At 38.9% G+C, this 12505-nt stretch overlaps 1 protein-coding gene across 1 annotated transcript in view; it reads left to right on the forward strand.

Annotated features, from left to right (window-relative positions):
• Ankrd28 (ankyrin repeat domain 28) overlaps positions 1–12505 on the forward strand; it is a 159181-nt gene that overhangs the window by 24306 nt on the left and 122370 nt on the right. The gene's annotated exons all lie outside the window — the stretch shown is intronic.

A 12505-nucleotide genomic window follows, 5' to 3' on the forward strand; every position in this document is an offset into this window, starting at 1 on the left:
GGATATGAAGAAGAAAGGTATATGGATTAGAGGTATGAGAAAATATTTATGCTATGTGCAGAGAAAGAAAGGGACATTTGGGCTGAGGAGATGGCTTAGAGGGTAAATTGAGAACCTGAGTTCAAATCCCTAGCAGGCATGATTGTTATGCCTGTCATTTCAGCATTGGAGGGAGGAGACAGACAGGTCCTTGGAGCTTTCTCACCTACCAACCTAGGTGAAATTTAGTGAGAGATTCTGTTTCAAAGGTAAGTTTTGATGGATCAGGAAACCTGACATCTTTCTCAGGCTTCTGTGTGTGTACATTCATCCTCCTACATACACGAATACAAGTATATACCACACATACATACATCACACACGTGGAAAAAATTAGAAAGGGCATCCATAAAAGCCTATTTGAGCGAGATTTAATTTCAAACACCAACTGAACAATTAAAGTATAGAAATATAAATTAAAAAAATTTTAAATAAAATGAAATAGTCTATCCCATTCCCTCTCACTTCACTTGGCATCGATGTGGTTTCTACCTCTCCTTTGTCTTTTGCAGGATTATTTTTGAAGTGTTCAAGATAAGTCAGTATCTCATGTAGGAAGACAACTTCTAGAATTTCTAAGGTCACCCTGCCAGCAATTACAATCTTGTCCCTGGTGTCTTTAGAATTGTGCTTTCCAAGTGCTTGCTTGTATGACTTTTGTCACTGGGAAATCTTCCCAGCCATCAAGAGACTGTACCAGATTCCCAAGGGTGCTTTCTTATTCCTTTGTAACTCATTCATCCAGGCAGTGAGGACCGTTATGCCTTTTCCATCGTTTATCTCCATGGCCTCTGTGGAGAACCTCTCAGCTCCCACACCACACTTGCCTCTGTCTTCAGAACCAGCTTTATTTCAGCAGTTTCCTTCATAGTGTGTCCAGGCTCTGGTTACATCCCCACAGACTCGACAGTCATCCCCAGTTCTGTATTTTCACATTGCCACTGTGTGTGCCGGGAGAGTACCTCTTTAATTGAAGCCTCTGTCCCTGGCTTGATTGTTGCTTTGTTGAGAAAAACCTTACTTTAGCTTAATCCTTTTTCTTTAGCTTGTTCTCTTATTGGAATAGATTCTTTAACTGGGTGACAGAGACAGCTAATAATCTGCCATTTTACTTTGTAATCCTAGCATATTCCAGTATTACACTCTTTGATTCGGATTGCTTTAGTTTTATTTAAGATCTTTGTATTACTTTTTGAATTTTTGTTATTTGTTTTGTTTTTTTTTTGTTGCCAGAATCTTGATGCTGATTACATTAAATCTATCGCTCATTTTCAATAAAGTATCCATTTTCATAGTATGAATTTCATATGTAATTTAGTACCTGAGCATGGGAGAAACTCATTTCATCCAAGTACCTGCAGTTTCTGTCTTAGTGTTTAAAAACTGTCACTGTAGAAGCTGTCTACCTATTTGCTTGTGTTTATTTCTAGGTCTTTTTTTTTTAAAGCTATCATGAATAGGTTTTTTTAAATTTTTTTTTCAGAAATTTTATTATTGTGAATAAGAAACCATGGAATTTTTACATTGATTCTGTTCCCACCTACTGTTGCTGAAAGTGTATTTAAATGTTAAAAGTTCTGTTAAGTCTTTATGCTCTTAAATATAGTATCATGTCTGCAAGTAGGGAGTTGACTTATTTTATATTTGTCTATTATTTTTTCTCTTAGTACTTGAGCACTATGTTAGTTATAAGTGGAGAAAGTAGACACCCATAACAGGCTCCTGATTTGAGAAAAAAATTCTTTTAGTCTTCCCAATTTGCTGTAATATTGACTTTTGGTCACATGCAACTTTATTATGTTAAGTTCTGCTTTTAGGTTCTTCAGTGCTCATATCCTGAAGGGATGTTGGGTTTTGTCAAAGACCTTTTCTGCATTAAATGAGATGGTCACATGACTTTTGTCCCTAAGTCTTTTTATGTACACTGTTACACTTACTGATTTATGTATGTTGGGCAATCTTTTTGTCCCTGGAATAAAAACTGGTTTACTTGTGGTATATAATTTAATGTATTCTTTAATTCAATCTGCAAGTATTTTACTGAGACTTTGATTTTGAGACAGGGTCTGTGACCTGCCTGTACTAGAGATCACCACATAGACCACGCTGGCCTTGAACTTTCAGAGATCTTCCTGCCTCCCAAGTTCTAGTTTGAGGAAGGCTGATGTTGGCTCTTCTCTAAAGCTTTGGTAGAGTTTGACAGTGACTGTTTAGGCTTATGAGACTGTTACTGCTTCAGTCACATTGTCTGGGTCTAAGTTGTTTATCATTTTTATTTAACTTTAGTAGGGCATTTGTGTAGGATTTTATCCATTTAGATTGTTTAGTTTGGGCTAATATAAGTTTTCAAAGCTACTTCTCGATTTCTTTGGTATTTGTTGCAATATCCTTTTTTTAGCTATTCATTAAGTTGTTGCGTGTTTCTTTTTGTTTTAGGTTGTTTGGTTAAGAGTTTGTCAATCTCATTTGTTTTTTCATAGAGCCAACTTCATTGATTCTTTATATTCTCTGTTTTTCCTAAATTTCTACCCTAATTTACTTTTGTCTACTGATAATTCCTAAGACCTTGAAGTACATCATTGAGCAGTTTATTTTGGATTGCTTTGTTTTTGAAAAGTAAGCACTTATAGCTACTCATTTCCTGTTAGGAAATGCCTTTGCTGTATCTCAAAGATACTGATGGTTGGTACTTTTAATATAGAAGTTTATAATTTTTTTCCTTAATTTAAAATATTTGGAGAGTCAGAGAAAATTCCATGGGCTACTGAGAAGATAATCCCCAGCTGTTGAGTGAAATCTGTAAATATCTGTTAAGTATATTTAGCCTATGGTATGATTAACTCTGAATTTCTTTTATTGATTTTTTTTTTTAAAGCCTGGAGCAACTGTCGATGAGAGCAAGATGTTGACATCACGGACTATTAATGAATATATTCCCTTATGTGTAGTAGTACTTGCTTTATGAAATTGGAAACCCCAACATTTAGTGCATATGCATTTCAAAATACTCTATCTACTTAAAAATTTTACTTTAGTTTTGTGTGAATGTCTGTCTGCCCACATGTATGTGTATGCATCACTGACTTGTCTGTGTGGTTCCCACAGAGACCAAAAGAGACAGATCCCCTGGAACTGGATTTACATAAGGTTGTGAGCTAATATGTAGGTGCTGAGAATTGAGTGTAGGTTCTTTGCAAGAACAGCCAGTGCTCTTAACCACTGAGCCATCTCTCTAGCCCCATACAAATGATGTCTTCTTAATGAATTGTAGTGGCCTTCTTTACCTCTTCTGACTAGTTGTGGATTGAAGTGTTTGATTTTATATGGGAGTCTTCCAGTGAACTGCCTATTTTTCAGGAGTCTTTTGTTCAGAAAATTTTAATTGTAGTATAATCATACCTGCTGATTTTTTTTTTGCTCCCCCATCTTACATAAGCTACATACCAAGGCCCAGAATGTTCTATTTCTTCTGAAAATCTTTTTACAATTTATATATTTTTATATTTTCCTCTTATATGTTGTGTGAAATCCAACCCCCCCCACCCATTGACTCTATGCTTTTGTCCTCTCTGTGAATTTAAAAAATTATAGTGTTATGAAAATCTTTCTGAATTTAACTGATATCCCATTGAGACTATGGTTTTAATTTGGAAAACTGATGATACAGTCCTGGGAAAAGCAGATAAACTCATGTTTATTAGGAGCATTTTGACTATGTTCCTAAGTGTCCTTTTCTCCTTCCCTCTTTCCTTCTCTCTCTCTTTCTCTCTCTCTCCCCCTCTTCCTCTCTCCCTCTCTTCCTCTCCCAATTTTCCTCTCCCTCTTTTCCTTCCTCTCCCTCCCACTTCCCTTCCCCTCTTCCCTCCCTCCCTGCCTGCCCTTCCTTCCTTCTTTGTTTGTTGGTTTCTTGCTTGTTTTCTCTCTCTCTTTCTGTGTGTGTTTAAAACAGGGTTTCTCTATGTATCTCTGGCTGTTCTAGAACTGGCTTTGTAGAACAGGCTGGTCTCGAGCTCACAGAGATCCATCCACCTCTATCTCCTGAATACTGGGATTAAAGGTGTGCAGCACCACCACCGGGCACCTAAGTGTTCCTTCTAATGGTAAAGTTTCCTTCTGTATCGTTTTGAGTGTTTTAATCATGAAAGCATACTGGATTTTATAAAATGCATTTTCCTTTACATCAACTAAGATGGTCAGTTTTCTCATTTAATTAACATAGTGTGGCATTTAAAAAATGTTAAGCCACCATACATTCCTGAGATTAAAGTCCTCCTCAGTTATGGTTTGTAATCTTTCATATGCTGCAATATTTTGTTTACAAGTACTTTTGCTGAGGATTTTTATGTTTATATTCGTAAGGGATTTTGGCATGTGGATTATTTTTCTCATACTGTTTTTTGTTTTTTGTTTTTTTTTGGCTAGGTAACAGGGTAGTACTGGCCTCAAGAATTATTGATATTCACTTAACTGAGCTCTTTTTGTTGGGAAACAATCACGTTTCTTCCTCTGTTTCGAGACGAATTGATGTTAATTTTTTAAATTTCTGCTAGACTCATCAGTGAAGGAATCTCTCCTAGTCTGCTCTTCGTTGGAAAGTTTCTTTTTAAAATTTTATTTGTGTGTGTGTGTGTGTGTGTGCGCGCGCGCGCGCATGTGCGGTGCTTTTAGATCTCCTAAAGCTGGAGTTACAGGTAGTTATGAGCTACCCACAGGGGTTCTGGGAACTGAACTCCCACCCTCTGCAAGAACAGCAAGTGTCCTTAAACACATTTAGTACTGCATAGAAATCTCTAAGACATACGCCAGGAACTGCACATATTTTGGGCAAGCTGCACATTATTTGAGTCATCATAATTATAGATCATAATGTACTTTAGGTGTTGTTTTTCAATAATTATAACATTTTTATTTACAAAAACAAACAACCAATTAAACAATTTAAGTTCCCAGTACTTTTTAATGCGTGGTACTGTGTAAAACATTTTCCTCTATGAAGAGGCACCAAACAAAATTTACCTAAGTATTTAGTTTCGCCCCTTTTACCATGGGCAGCAGAAACTAAACTCTGCAGGTTCTTGAAGGATTTTTTCTTTCTACTTGCTTAATACATATAGGTTCATTCTGCTTCTCACCATCTGACAACTCTTTTGGGTGGATCTTTATGAGGAGCTCTCCCTGCACACCCAGGGGAAGGTCTGGTTCCAGGGAGCCTTCATTATTGTCATCTGTTACCCAGTCTCTCACCACTAATAGCAGAAACTGTTTATGCTTCATTTTTGCTTGTGGATTGAGGATGTTGTACACTCAAGTGAATTGAAAAGTCCACGGTTTATAAGGTACAGCACTACTTTTTTTTGTCCATTTCATCATTTTTCTTAGAATGGAACAACACAAAAGAAAGTGGTCCTCATTGTCAACTCCTTCCTTTCATGTGGGCTTTGTATTTCTTGATGCAGGTAGGTTTTATAACATTCTCTCCCGTTTTTCTATTGTTTTACTTGTTGAGACAGAAGTATCATGGATCATTGATATCATTGGACAGTATGCTTGTCTTTCCATGATAGGAGAAGAATATCACCTTTTCTGGAAAATATTATGTTACCTTTCCTCATTCTTGGTATTTTCATTTTCAAATTTGGCATAAACTTCCCCTGTCCCTAAAACAGACTCTACTTTTCTCTGTAGCAGCGATTCAGCTGTAGATGTAGCATTGTAGTACTTATCCTGGTAAAAATGGTGCCTTGTGCCAAGATAGGGTCCAAGGGCTCAAAGAACAGTTTCTTGGATCTCTTTCCTTCAGCAGTGCATATCTCCATATTGCAGACATTTGCCTACCATCTGAACAAGTAAACAGTATTTTATTATTTTCTCTGGGTTGTACATGCGGAATTTTAAATGTCCTGTCCATAGAATCATTCCCTTGTCCAAAGACAACAGTTGCTTTGACTTCTATATTATTTGAAATTTATGCAGGAAATCAGTACAGGTTGGATGTTGTAAAGTCTCCTTGAGTGACTGTCTATTTTGACATTATAGAAATGCCAGAAGTCCATATTTGCTCAAAAATCTATAACGACTTATTGTCTGGAAATATAGGGTAAATATCAAAGGATCTGTTGACTAGTAGTCTTTCAGGCAATCTTTTCTTGTTTGACCTATCAGAATAATTAGGCCAAGGAATTTCTTTTTTTTTCTTTTTTTTTTTATTGAGAAAAGGAAAAAAAAAGTTTCCCCCTCCTCCCATTCCCCTCCCCCTCCTCCCACCCTTTCCCCCCTGCCCCCACTCCTCTCCCCCTCCTTCTCCAGTCCAAAGAGCAGTCAGGGTTCCCTGCCCTGTGGAAAGTCCAAGGTCCTCCCCCCTCCGTCCATGTCTAGGAAGGTGAACATCCAACCTGGCTAGGCTCCCACAAAGCCAGAACATGAAGTAGGATCAAAACCCCGTGCCATTGTCCTTGGCTTCTCATCAGCCCTCATTGTTCGCCATGTTAAGAGAGTCCGGTTTTATCCCATGCTTTTTCAGTCACAGTCCAGCTGGCCTTGGTGAGCTCCCAATAGATCAGCCCCACTGTCTCAGTGGGTGGGTGCACCCCTCGTGGTCCTGACTTCCTTGCTCATGTTCTCCCTCCTTCTGCTCCTCATTGGGACCTTGGGAGCTCAGTCCAGTGCTCCAGTGTGGGTCTCTGTCTCTGTCTCCATCCATCACCAGATGAAGGTTCTATGGTGATATGCAAGATATTCGTCAGTATTGCTATAGGATAGGGTCGTTTCAGGTTCCCTATCCTCATCTGCCCAAGGAACTAACTGGGGACATCGCCTTGGGCTCCTGGGAGCCACTCTAGGTTCAAGTCTCTTGCCAGCCCTAAGGTGGCTCCCTTAACTAAGAATTGTGCTTCCGTGCTCCCCTATCCAGCCTTCCTTTATCCCAATCATCTTGTTTCCCCAAGTTCCCCCCATCCTCCCCTTCTCACTTTTCTCTCCCCAATCTCCCCTTACCTCCAACCCACCCCACCCCCAAGATCCCACTTTTCTCCCCGACAATTTTGTCTACTTCCCATAGGCAAGAGGATAACTATATGTTTTTCCTTGGGTTCACCTTCTTATTTAGCTTCTTTAGGTTCACCAATTGTAGACTCCGTGACCCTTATTTATGGCTAGAAACCAATTATGAGTGAGTACATCCCATATTCATCTTTTTGGGTCTGGGTTACCTCACTCAGGATAGTGTTTTCTATTTCCATCCATTTGCATGCAAAATTCGAGAAGTCATTGTTTTTTAGCGCAGCATAGTACTCTACTTTGTATATATTCCACACTTTCTTCATCCATTCTTCCATTGAAGGACATCTAGATTGTTTCCAGGATCTGGCTATTACAAATAATACTGCTATGAACATAGTTGAACAAATGCTCTTGTTATATGATCGGGCATCTCTTGGGTATATTCCCAAGAGTGGTATTGCTGGGTGCAGGGGTAGGTTGATCCTGAATTTCCTGAGAAACCGAAACACTGATTTCCAAAGTGGTTGCACAAGATTGCATTCCCACCAGCAATGGATAAGTGTGCCCCTTCCTCCACAGCCTCTCCAGCAAAGGCTATCATTGGAGTTTTTGATTTTAGCCCTTCTGACAGGTGTAAGATGATATCTCAAAGTTGTTTTGATTTGCATTTCCCTGATTGCTAAGGAGGTTGAGCATAACCTTAAGTGTCTTTTAGCCATTTGAACTTCTTCTGTTGAGAATTCTCTGTTCAGTTCAGTGCCCCATTTTTTAATTGGGTTAATTAGCATTTTAAAGTCTAGTTTCCTGAGTTCTCTATATATTTTGGAGATCAGACCTTTGTCTGTTGCGGGGTTGGTAAAGATCTTCTCCCAGTCAGTAGGTTGCCTTTTTGTCTTAGTGACAATGTCCTTTGCTTTACAGAAGCTTCTCAGTTTTAGTAGGTCCCATTTATTCAATGTTGCCCTTAATGTCTGTGCTGCTGGGGTTATACCTAGGAAGCGATCTCCTGTGCCCATCTGTTGTAGGGTACTTCCCACTTTCTCTTCTATCAGGTTCAGTGTGTTTGGACTGATATTGAGGTCTTTAATCCATTTGGACTTGAGTTTTGTGCAAGGTGATAGATATGGGTCTATTTTCATTCTTCTACAGGTTGACATCCAGTTGTGCCAGCGCCATTTGTTAAAGATGCTTTCTTTCTTCCATTGTATACTTTTAGCTCCTTTATCGAAAATGAGGTGTTCATAGGTTTGTGGGTTAAAATCCGGGTCTTCTATACGATTCCATTGGTCGACTTCTCTGATTTTATGCCAGTACCACACTGTTGTCATTACTGTAGCTCTGTAATAGAGTTTGAAGTCAGGGATGGTAATTCCTCCAGAAGATCCCTTATTGTATAGGATTGTTTTGGCTCTCCTGGGTTTTTTGTTTTTCCATATAAAGTTGATTATTGTCCTCTCAAGATCTGTGAAGAATTTTGATGGGACTTTGATGGGGATTGCATTGAAACTATAAATTGCCTTTGGTAGAATTGCCATTTTTACTATGTTGATCCTCCCAATCCAAGAGCAGGGGAGGTCCTTCCATTTTCTGGTATCCTCTTCAATTTCTTTCTTCAATGCCTTAAAGTTCTTGTCAAATAGATCTTTTACTTCATTGGTTAGAGTTACCCCAAGATATTTTATGCTGTTTGTGGCTATCGTGAATGGCGATGCTTCTCTGATTTCCCTCTCTGCTTCCATATCCTTTGTGTATAAGAGGGCGACTGATTTTTTGGAGTTGATATTGTAACCTGCCACATCACTGAAGGTATTTATCAGCTGTAAAAGTTCATTGGTGGAGTTTTGGGGGTCGCTTATGTAGACTATCATATCATCTGCAAATAACGAAAGTTTCACTTCTTCCTTTCCAATTCGAATCCCCTTGATCCCATTATGTTGTCTTATTGCTATTGCTAGAACTTCAAGCACTATATTGAAGAGGTATGGCGAGAGTGGACAGCCTTGTCGTGTTCCTGAGTTCAGTGGGATGGCTTTGAGTTTCTCTCCGTTTAATTTGATATTAGCAGTCGGCTTGCTGTATATTGCTTTTATTATATTTAGGTATGACCCTTGTATCCCTAATCTCTCCAATACTTTTATCATAAAGGGACGTTGGATTTTGTCAAATGCTTTTTCAGCATCTAATGAAATGATCATATGGTTTTTTTCTTTCAGTTTATTTATATGATGGATTACATTGATAGATTTTCGTATGTTGAACCAGCCCTGCCTCTCTGGGATGAAGCCTACTTGATCATAATGGATAATTTTCCTAATGTGTTCTTGGATTCGGTTTGCCAGTATTTTGTTGAGGATTTTTGCGTCGATATTCATGAGTGAGATTGGCCTGTAATTCTCTTTCTTGGTTGAGTCTTTGTGCGGTTTTGGTATCAGGGTAACTGTAGCTTCATAAAAGGAATTTGGCAATGACTCTTCTGTTTCTATATTGTGAAATACATTAAGAAGCATAGGTATTAGTTCTTCTTGGAAGTTCTGGTAGAATTCCGCATTGAAACCATCTGGTCCTGGGCTTTTTTTGGTAGGGAAGTTTTTGATAACAGCTTCTAATTCTTAGCGACTAACAGGTCTATTTAGATCGTTCACCTGGTCCTGGTTTAACTTTGGTATATGGTATTTATCTAAAAAAGTGTCCATTTCTTTTACATTTTCCAGTTTTGTGGCATAGAAGCTTTTGTAGTAAGATCTAACGATTCTCTGAATTTCCTCTGTGTCTGTGGTTATGTCCCCCTTTTCATTTCTGATCCTATTAATTTGCATATTCTCTCTCTGCCGTTTGATTAGTTTGGATAGGGGTTTATCAATCTTGTTGATTTTCTCCAGGAACCAGCTTTTTGTTTCATTGATTCTTTGGATTGTTTTCTGTGTTTCTATTTTGTTGATTTCAGCCCTCAGTTTGATTATTTCCAGTCTTCTACTCCTCCTAGGTGAGTCTGCTTCTTTTTTTTCTAGAGCTTTCAGATGGGCTGTTAAGTCTCCAATGTGTGCTTCTTCTGTTTTCTTTAAGTGGGCACTTAGTGCTATGAACTTTCCTCTCAGGACTGCTTTCATAGTGTCCCATAAGTTTGAGTAGGTTGTTTCTTTATTTTCATTGAATTCAAGGAAGACTTTGATTTCTTTCTTTGTTTCTTCCTTGATCCTGGTGTGGTTCAGTAGTTGACTGTTCAGTTTCCATGAGTTTGTAGGCTTTCTGGGGGTAGCATTGTTGTTGAATTCTTACTTTAATCCATGGTGATCTGATCAGACACAGGAGGTTACAAATATTTTTTTGTAACTGTGGAAGTTTGCTTTGTTGCCCAGTATGTGGTCAATTTTCGAGAAGGTTTCATGAGCTGCAGAGAAGAAGGTATATTCTTTCCTATTTGGGTGGAATGTTCTATAGATGTCTGTTAAGTCCATTTGATTCATTACCTCCATTAATTCTCTTATTTCTCTGTTAGGTTTCTGTCTGATTGACCTGTCCATTGGTGAGAGAGGAGTGTTGAAGTCTCCTAGTATTAGTGTGTGCGGTTTGATGGCAGCCTTAAGTTTTAGTAATGTTTCTTTTACGTACGTGGGTGCTTTTATATTAGGGGCATAGATATTCAGGATTGAGACTTCATCCTGATGAATTGTTCCTGTTATGAGTATAAAATGTCCCTCTCCATCTCTTCTGATTGATTTGAGTTTGACGTCAACTTTGTTAGAAATTAGTATGGCCACACCTGCTTGTTTCTTAGGTCCATTTGCTTGATAAACTTTTTCCCATCCCTTTACTCTGAGTGGGTGCCTGTCTTTGTGGTTAAGGTGTGTTTCTTGTAAACAGCAGAATGTTGGATCCTGTTTTCGTATCCAATCTCTTAGCCTGTGCCTTTTAATAGGTGAGTTGAGTCCATTGACATTAAGTGATATTAATAACCAGTGGTTGTTAATTCCGGTCACTTTTTTAGTAGTAGAGTTTGTGTGTTTCCTTTCTTTTGAGTTGTGCTGGTGAAGGGTCTCTAGATGTTTGAGTTATTGTGCTTATTGTTGGACTCCTTGGTTTGTGATTTTCCTTCTATTACTTTCTGTAAGGCTGGATTTGTGGCTACGTATTGTTTAAATTTGTTTTTATCCTGGAAAATTTTGTTTTCTCCATTTATAGTGAACGAAAGCTTGGCTGGGTATAGTAGTCTGGGCTTGCATCCATGGTCTCTTAGTTTCTGCAGTACATCTATCCAGGACCTTCTGGCTTTCATTGTTTCCATAGAGAAATCAGCTGTAAGTCTGATAGGTTTACCTTTATAAGTGACTTGGCCTTTTTCCTTTGCAGCTCTTAATATTCTTTCTTTATTCTTTATGTTTTGTGTTTTGATTATTATATGGCGAGGAGATGTGTTTTTTTGGTCCAGTCTATTCGGTGTTCTGTATGCTTCTTGAACTTTCAAAGGAATATCCTTCTTTAGGTTGGTAAAGTTTTCTTCTATAATTTTATTAAATATATTTTCTGGACCGTTGAGCTGTACTTCTTCTCCTTCTTCTATCCCAATTATTCTTAGGTTTGGTCTTTTTATTGTGTCCCAGATTTCCTGAATGTTTTGTGATGAAAATTTGTTGGCTTTGCTGTTTTCTTTGATCAGTGTGTTTATTTTCTCTATGGCATCTTCAGTGTCTGAAATTCTTTCTTCTATCTCTTGTAATCTGTTGTTAGTACTTGTCTCTGTATTTCCTGTTCGTTTACCCATATTTTCCATCTCCATCCTTCCCTCGGTTTGTGTTTTCATTACTTCCATTTCATTCTTCATGTCTTGAACCACTTCCCTTACCTGTTTGATTGCTTTTTCTTGTTTCTCTTGGTTTTCTTGGGTATCTTTGAGCGCTTTATTCATTTCCTCTACCTTTTTGTTTGTGATCTCTAATTGTTTGTGGCAGTTTTTCACCTCCTGTTTAAGGTCTTCTATTATTTTCATATAGTTCACTTTTGAGTCGATTTCTTCTAATTCTTCTAGAGTAGGGTGTACAATTCTTCTTATTTTGGGTTCTCTGGATTCTGGTGATGTCATGTTGCCTTTCAGGTTGTTAGAGGAATTCTTGCCTTGGTGCCTTCCCATGTCTTCCTTCAAATGGAGCCAGGAGAGGCCTGGTGTCTTGGTCCAGTCTTTGCTGTGACTGACTCTCTGAGTGTGTCTCTTCAGTGTAGAAGCAGGAACCGTCCCCCCCCCCCCCCCCCCCCCCCCCCCCCCCCCGTCCAGATGGAACTCCTCAGCACCAAAACATGGACGCCTGGTAGTCCAATGACCCGAGGACAAAAGGGGGAACTTGGGTGATAGGGTGGGGACGAGTAGAACACAGAACACCCTGCCGCACAAGCTGAAGGTGCACGTGCTCCCTTTCGGGGGGGGGTGAGGGGGAGTCCTTGAGGCCTGCCCGGTAGGCAGGCACTCACCGCTCTG

Source organism: Microtus oregoni, unplaced genomic scaffold (assembly GCF_018167655.1).
Source record: "Microtus oregoni isolate MIOR12 unplaced genomic scaffold, Mior012 000013F_ref0000133, whole genome shotgun sequence".
Lineage (NCBI taxonomy): Eukaryota > Metazoa > Chordata > Mammalia > Rodentia > Cricetidae > Microtus > Microtus oregoni.